Consider the following 8325-nt stretch of genomic DNA (forward strand, 5'->3'; position numbering starts at 1 on the left):
GCTTAAACAACAAGAAGATGAAAGTAAGCAAGTTGCTCCAGTAAACGTTGTCACAAGAGCACAAGCAAAAGTGCAAGAGCAAAATCCTACAGATGGAGAGACTAGTAAGAGTTCCAAAAGCCGTAGAAACTCTAGACGAGCAAGAAGGACTAGAATGAAAGCGAGACTAGAAAGGGAAAAAGGGGAAGAAAAGGTTGTTACAGCTGACCTGGAAACAACTCAAGAGCAACAGACACAGCAAAGGGAAGTTGAAACCCTTAAACCAGTTGAAGCACCCAAGAGTGCTAGTTCAGGAGGATCTGTCCTAGTGGACAAAGTGAATGAGCCTTTAGACACGATTTTACAGGCTTATGAGGCTAGATTGGCAAATAGACAGACTTTAGAACAAAGATGGATGACCCATCCTTATCTCGAACTAGAGAAGCAGAGGCTATCAATGTGTAAGAAGCTCATTGAAACTGCTCAAGCATTGCTAGAATCACCTCCACCAGTGCACACAAATCAGAGAATTAAAGTAGACAAATTGCCTAGAGAAGAGGTGGATCATAGGGATGAACCACTGCCAAGGTCGCAAGACTCGAGGGTAGTCCAAAATACAACAGATGAATCAATGAGGGACTTCCCACCCTATGTTCCTATAGTTGAGGAGCAGTGGCCAGAGGAGTTATGGAAGGCTGTCCGAGATGCCCAAAAAAGAGAAGAGGATGGTGGACCAGCACCATTTCCTGAAATCACATTAGATAGACCACAAATGAGTGTTGATGTGAGGTCATATTATGGTGATGTAGGATCAATAGCCTTCGAAGACAGTAGACCTGCATCGTTAAGAACTTTGCCACAGTACATGGGAGATTTTGAGGCAAAGTCTGAGATTGTGAGAGTTCCATCACAGAGGCTAGGGGGGAAAAAAGAATTGGACACAAAAATTTTGACTGACTTGCTATCCACGCCAGTGAAGTGCACAATTACGTTGGCAGAACTTTTGAAAATCAGGCCAAGTATGTGGACGGATATAGGAAAATGCTTGGAAAAATTTGGGATCAAAAGCCCGTTAAGGTTCCTAGAAAAAGAGCTAGATGAGATCAAGAAGCCTAGATCAAATGTAAGACCGGTACCTCTGAACAAAGTAGGAGAGTATTGTGAAGGAGAAGATGGTAATACCCACTTTGCCTGTCGAGTACAATGGGATTGAAACGAAAGCTATACTTGACAGCGGAGCAGGAATTTCCATAGCAACAAAACAAATATGGGAGAAATAGGGTAGGCCCACCTTTAGAACAACCAGAATAAAATTATAGTTAGTGGATGGGCATGTGGAAAGACCCATGGGATTGCTAGAAGCGATAGTAGTGTCTTCTTGTGGTATAGAGTATGCGCATACTTTTGCCAAGTTGACTTTGGCAAGAAAAATAACTATGAAATCATCCTTGGAAGACCATTCATGAGGCAACTCAAGATGGTACCAAATTGGGGTTATGATTATCTATACTTGAGACATGCTGAAACCACAACATGTGTAAATATGAGAAATCATAGTTACCAAGATGTAACTAGAACGCCCGTGGAAGATTTTGATTCTGCAACACAAAGTGGATCAACAGACCATCCCTGGATGGGCAAAAAGAAAGAAATCTAGATGTGCGGAGGATCGGAGTGTAGTGACTTTGGGAGAAATGAGAATTCCTTAGAGAGGGTCTTAGAAGATGATGCTTACATAAGAGAACCTTTTCCGGAAGAGGCGTTAGAACCGCTAGAGTGGAGTTAGATATTGGCTACTTTGGATGTCTGTGTTAATGAGACCACACCAAAAAAAAATTGCGATGAGAATGGGTATGACATAGTCCCCTACTACATGCTAAGGGTTATGTGTGAGACAGATGAAGAATATGAGTATGAGTTCGAAACAGGGTTATCAGCTATGGGGATAACATAAAACCAGATACCTAGCCCGAATATTGGTCATATAGAAATAGGTGCTCTTTGCAATCAGTGTGCGATAACACACTTGATTACAAACTGTCAAACTCGAATGCATAGTACAAAGGAGGAGCCGCAAGTCAACAAACCAAAGTTGCAGGAAGAAGGGCTAAGATCCAAAGAAGATGCTTCAGGTCCAGCGCCTACAAACGAGTAATATGAAGACTTGGAATCAATCAAAGAAGAGGTACAGCAATTGACAGGAAGTTCAGACACTATTGATGACATTTCAACAGCTGAACCCGAGGAAGAAGAGGCTATGACTCTACAGGAACCAAATGCTGATTTTGTCTCTCCAAAAGACATATCAAAGGAAATGGTGGTCAATCAGGAGCTAGAACACACAGATGAACTTATAAGTGTGAACAATGAAGAAGAAGACGACAAGGAGTCCATGCCAAAGATTGCTCAAGTCACTCAAGAGAACACAGGCAATCTAGTACCAAAGAAGATCAACTTTTTGCTAAGTGCACAAGACGGAGTCAAGATGAATTTTATGGCAGAAATTGATACAAATTCCACGACTAATGTCATGTCATATGGCATGTGGCTACTTCTAGGTAAGCCAAAGCTTTATGATATTCAGATAAAGGTAAATATCTCACCTGAAGTGGATATTATAAGTATGGGGACTGCCGAAGCTACTCTCCAACTACACTCACAGAATGTCAAAGCAAAATTCTTGGTGGTAGATTCTCGACAAATGGGAACACACTTGATTTTGTCCAAGCCATGGGCACAAGTCTTTGAAAACGAGCCTGAATCTTCAACAATGGTCATCACGACAAGCTATCAAGTGGAAACAGAGGTCAAGCCTACAATAGTTCAAAGATTCTTGGCTATTGAAAAAGGAAAAGCTAAAGTAAGCCCACAGTCTCTAGCCCAGCCAATGCATGTGCAAGACAAAGCCTCTACATCAAAAGCCAAACCATCAACAAAACAATGGAAACTCGAGCAAAAAGTCTATCAACCGAAGTTTCCATCGCCCAAAAGTCTCCAAAGGAAGTCAAAACAGGTCAACCAAGTGCTAGTATCCAAGGTACAGATTAAAGTTAATGATCCAATTTGGATACAATCACACGAACAACCTCAACAAGAAAAGGTAACACGATGGATCACATCAAGCGAGTCAATTATTGCACAAGGCTACAAGAAAGGAAATTTAGATGTTTGGGTCAACAAGCCCAAGATAACAGCCTGGCGATATCCATCCCATGACAACCACTCAGTCAGGAATCAACAAAGCCGTCAACGTCAATCACATAACTCAACCAAGAGAAAGGACAGGTACAAAAAGCAAAAGACAAGGTCTTCCACTGGACAAACCATACGACAAGTCTGGGTAATGAAATCAAAATTCTACAAGACTACCCAACAAAGTCAAGTGAAGATCACCTCCAAGCAAGTCCAAAGATTCATTCCAGTCGAGTTACTCGAAGCACAAGGATTCTATGAGGGTAACTTTCAAATCTAGTTACCTAAGGTAGTAGCTTATCAAGGAATCACCAAGGAAAAGCAAGAAACATCAAGAAATGAAGAGCAGCCACCCGCTACACCGAAGAGTACTACAACCTATAGATGGATCCCTCGTCAATTACTACAAGATCAAGGCTTTTACAAAAGTAACAGCCATATTTGGAAATTAAAGACAAGGTACCATCAAGTCAAAGAAGAAACAAGGCAAGTGGCAAAGGACATCACACCAGGCCCAAGAACAATGTGGGTTCCAAAATCCGCGATTGAGGCTCAACAACAAAAAAGATACACAACTCCTTTACAGCCTCTTAACAGCAAAAAGAAAGCAATGGTAAATGCGGAGGTCACAGTTTTGAAGATCACTATCTAGAAGAAGAAACCATTGCTTCAACATCAATACCTGTCTAATCAAGCGACCACAATTTGCTACCAAGGAATGAAGAGCAGATATATGCCAATGTGTTGGACAACATGATATCTCAAACAGAAACTAGCAAGAAAGGCCTAAACATCAAGAGCATATGGAATTGGATTTTAGGCCGTAATCAGGTAAGTCCAAGTCTCCATTAAACTTACATGGCATAAGAGTCTAGAGTCTGGCTGCTAAGCCACTAAATGAGCGAAGTGTTAGACCCAAGCTTCAAGTTCATATTTTTCTGTGGTCTATGAGTCTAGCTAATAGGTATAAGCTCAAGCTGGAGAGTTGATCATACATAAAGTCATGTCGCTCATGCTGGAAGAGGTGAGCATAAGAGTCAAAGTCCATATAATGTATAAGGTGAAGAAGGCGGAGTAGTCCAAAACAAAAACACTCACGCACTTGACACAGTGAGGAAGAGTGGAGAAACCTCGACAGCAAAAACCCTTCTTGTGAGTAGTGAAATCTTTTGAAGCACTCATGCTATATGTTTTGCTCGCTACACTAACTCCATGAAGAACCCATCAATAATCTTCTCTCGCACCGCATCTTGTTTAACATGCATAACTCTGTGCAAGTATATAGATGTCCCATCATTGGACATATGCATTAGGCACTCTTTTTTATTCCACCCATGCACTTACACAAACAAATGATGATGACCAAGCGGAAACAAGTTTTATGAGCCTTTGCTCAACAACAATGACTCTGACTTCAAGCTACTAACACTTATCCATGTATATCAAGTCCATACTAGTAGCCATATAGCCATATGTACTTTAACTCAGCATAACTCTATAACATCAGAACCTAAGTACATATAGCCTCGCATTTAATTATGACTAAAGACATTTTTTCCCACTTGGTTTTTCCCTTTAGTCTTATCCAGGTATCCAAGACCTTCATTTTGTATATACGCTACATTTTACTTTTACTCTTTTTATAACAGCAAAAACAAGAAGAACCACGATATCCCCACACTACTAATTGCAAATCTATTGACAAGTCAAAAGGGAGAGGCCAAAAAACAGCTTGACAAAGCTTCAAGTCAACTTACAGGTACGAATTCCAGATAACAAACACAGGAAAAGCAAACTAGAGCTACAATGACAACGACCTGTTGCACCAACAAGTCGATACAACCTCATGCAATTTGAGATACAACAACCAATCGGAGGGGGAGAGTTCCAGGCTTCAGATACACTAGAGGTACAACTTCAAGGCAGTTTTAACATCACGCAAAGCAACTAACTGCAAAAGAGGCTACCACACTCTTTTGCCACAACAACTTCAACCAACACCAAGACATCAAGAACTCGTCAAGGCCAGAAAAGACATAGGGTCTTGTCGGGGACGACAAGAATTCAGAGGGGGAGAGTGTTGAAAGGACGCCCTTTCAACAACGTTTCCACAAAGATTCCATTAAGATTCCTCAAAGATTCTGTAAAGATTCCACATGAAGATGGTGATGAAGTAATGAAGATGAAGATGGATGCAACATGAAGATACAAGTTCATGGACGTCATCGAATATTCCGTTATTATTATTTTGAGCCATTACGGCCACTTTTGTAATGTTAACGGGAACCGCATATTTTAAATCGGCACTTGTATTTTGGTTGCAGATGCTTGTATAATGAGTAAAGCCAACTCAGTTTCTTGTAATTAAGCTTTGTAGAAGCCTAGGGACAATTCAGGTCATTTGGCTGGACATTGGGTTTGAAGGCTTTGTATATAAGTTGAAACCTAAGGCTTTGTAAAAAACACATTACGTTATCTCAAATAATATACAGTCGTGGGTTCTGCAGCACAGAGTAGTGAGCTTCACGCACACACACCTTCACGCACACTAATCACATTGCAGATATGAGAGTAGGAGAGTGTTAGCATCGAGGATCTCTCCGCGTCGATGCAAGCAATGCAAGCCGAGGACCACATCGCGAGCCCGCCTGCTACGAGCTATATTTGGTCGTAAGTACCTCAAACGACATCCGTTCTGAATGATCGAGTAGTCGTTAGAATCAGGGCGAGAAGCTCTTCGTGTTGATGTATTTGTAGATCAGTTTCGAACACTTTAGAAATTGCTGTTTTGAGTCTATCACGACAACGATTAGAGGTCTTACAGTTATGGTTTTCAGGGTTTAGGTGTTTGGCCATATAGGATATGTCCTTGTGAGTCTTGCCCTCCAATTTCGAGTCATTCCGATATGATTTGAGACTGTTTCGAGCTTGTAGTGTTTCGTAGGATGCGTTGTCTGTTTCTTTGCTTTATGGTAGTGTTGTGGTAGGATTAGTGACTGTAGAGTGTTGTTCGTGTCTAGCTCAGGGTTGACAACCCAGAGATTGCCTCCATGCCCTAGTCGGGTCAGCTACATTCTTGGATTGACAGTTTGTTGGTATGTGTTCTCGCTATGCTCCATCGTCCGTCGCGGCGAACCCGCTAACACTGCTCAAAGAAAATGTGGCAGCAGCAATGTGCCTACTTCTCATGGTTCTTCTGCGAGTGGTAAATCACTTGTTCCTAATGCTTTTGTTGATGGAAATTCATCTAGGAATTTTGGTGATAAGGGAAAAAAGAAGATACGTTGCCATTCTTGTAAAAATGATCACTTTCTATGAGCACACGACGCCGTTGGGGAATTTATCCATATGCTTGTAGGATATTTCAGGGCATGTATATGATACATACATCGTATTTCTCTCACGCAACAGAGCTAGTTATGATCTACATTTGAGCCAGCTTTTCCTTTGACATCTCCAGACAACTGGCTACATCAGGATTACCAGGTTAGACCGTGTTCAATGAGCATTGATCTACTTTCGTATCATAGGTTTTTAGTACATCTAGAATCGTAAGGTCTCACTTTGGCCATCCGTTTGTGGGTGATAGACCAAAGAGAAATTTAACCTTGTACCTAGGTTCTCAAAGAGACTCTTCCAAAAATTCCCGATCATTCTACGATCTCTATTCGCCAATACTATAGATGTTGGCAAGCCATGGTATTTGAAAATCCAAGATATGAAGAGAGTTTCAATTTGGTGTGCCTTAATAGTCTTTTTGACAAGTATAAAGGGTACTTGTTTGCTAAACCTGTCAACTATTGTCGATATTCTTGTATTCCCATGGATAGACTTGGGCAATCCCAAGATAAAATCCATGGATATTCTCTCCCATGGTGAATTAGGAATGGTAATTACAAGAACAATTTAGGTTTCTTTCATGGTAGACCAATAGAAGTAGGTCTCTACTCCTCAAAGAGTAGATTGAATTCCTCTATGCCCTACATAAGGAAGAGCGTGGGATTCAAACATTACCTGATCACAAAGTTATTTAGTAACATATAGTCTATTTCCATAGAGGCGATAACCATCCTACAAGGTGGATGGTTCCTCTTTCTTCCCTAAGACAAGGATTAAAGTGACATCCTTGAAATCGGGATCAATAGAATACTCATCTATCATAAAATATAGATCATTCTGAGTTGCTATAGATACCGTATTTTCTCTTGGCCATCATGATAGTGCATTGGTCACTTGATTATGCTTGCCAGCAATGTGAGCAATATGAAAATTAAATTACAAAAGAGAATTTTTTGAGCTCATTGTTTGTTCGTTTGCATCATGAAATACTTGAGCCTTTGATGATCGGTGCCTAGGATGAATGGAGTCCCCAAAAGATAATGCTTCCATGAGTCTAGGGCATGTAGAACAGCGAGTATCTCCTTTTCATGTATACCCTCAATCATCGGAGTTGAGTCTTCAACTCTTGTATGCTTTAGTATACTCTTTTTGAAGAAAAACTGTTGCAAGGCTATCACCACAAGCATCACACTGGACCTCAAATGACTTTGAGACATCTGACAGTATAAGCGCAGGTTGAATAAGTTTCTCCTTGAGCTTGTCAAAATCATATTTCCCTTTTGCAATCGATGTATACCTAATGTTTTTTCTCATTAAGTCATGTATAATGATCCATCTATTAGCGATAATTTCTCTATGAATTTTCTATAGTATGCACACATACTACCAATAAAGCTTTGTAGTTTGTGTAGATTCCTTGGATTAGGCCATCCTTTTTGTGGGATCCATGATATCATCAAAGAATACTCCTATAAACTTGTGATGGGGCCTAAATATTTTCTCCATTAAGCAGTTGAATTGGCTAGAGCATTTGTCAAGCCAAAAGGCATGACAAGATATCCATAGAGACCAAATGCCATGCAAAAAGAGGTCTTTTATGATATCTTCGCTGACTACCCTTATCTGCTAATAATAGCCACTTTTAAGGTCAATTCTATTGAAGTAGATAGACCCTTGTAATCTATCCAATAGATCTTCTATGCATAGCATGTGAAATCTATTTTTGATGGTGATTCTATTTAGTGCTCTATAGTTGACACACATACAATATGTGCCATCTTTCTTTTGGACTAAGAGGATTGGTGAACAAAATGG

This window comes from Adiantum capillus-veneris, chromosome 29 (assembly GCF_014529385.1).
Source record: "Adiantum capillus-veneris isolate H3 chromosome 29, ASM1452938v2, whole genome shotgun sequence".
In the NCBI taxonomy this organism is placed as follows: domain Eukaryota; kingdom Viridiplantae; phylum Streptophyta; class Polypodiopsida; order Polypodiales; family Pteridaceae; genus Adiantum; species Adiantum capillus-veneris.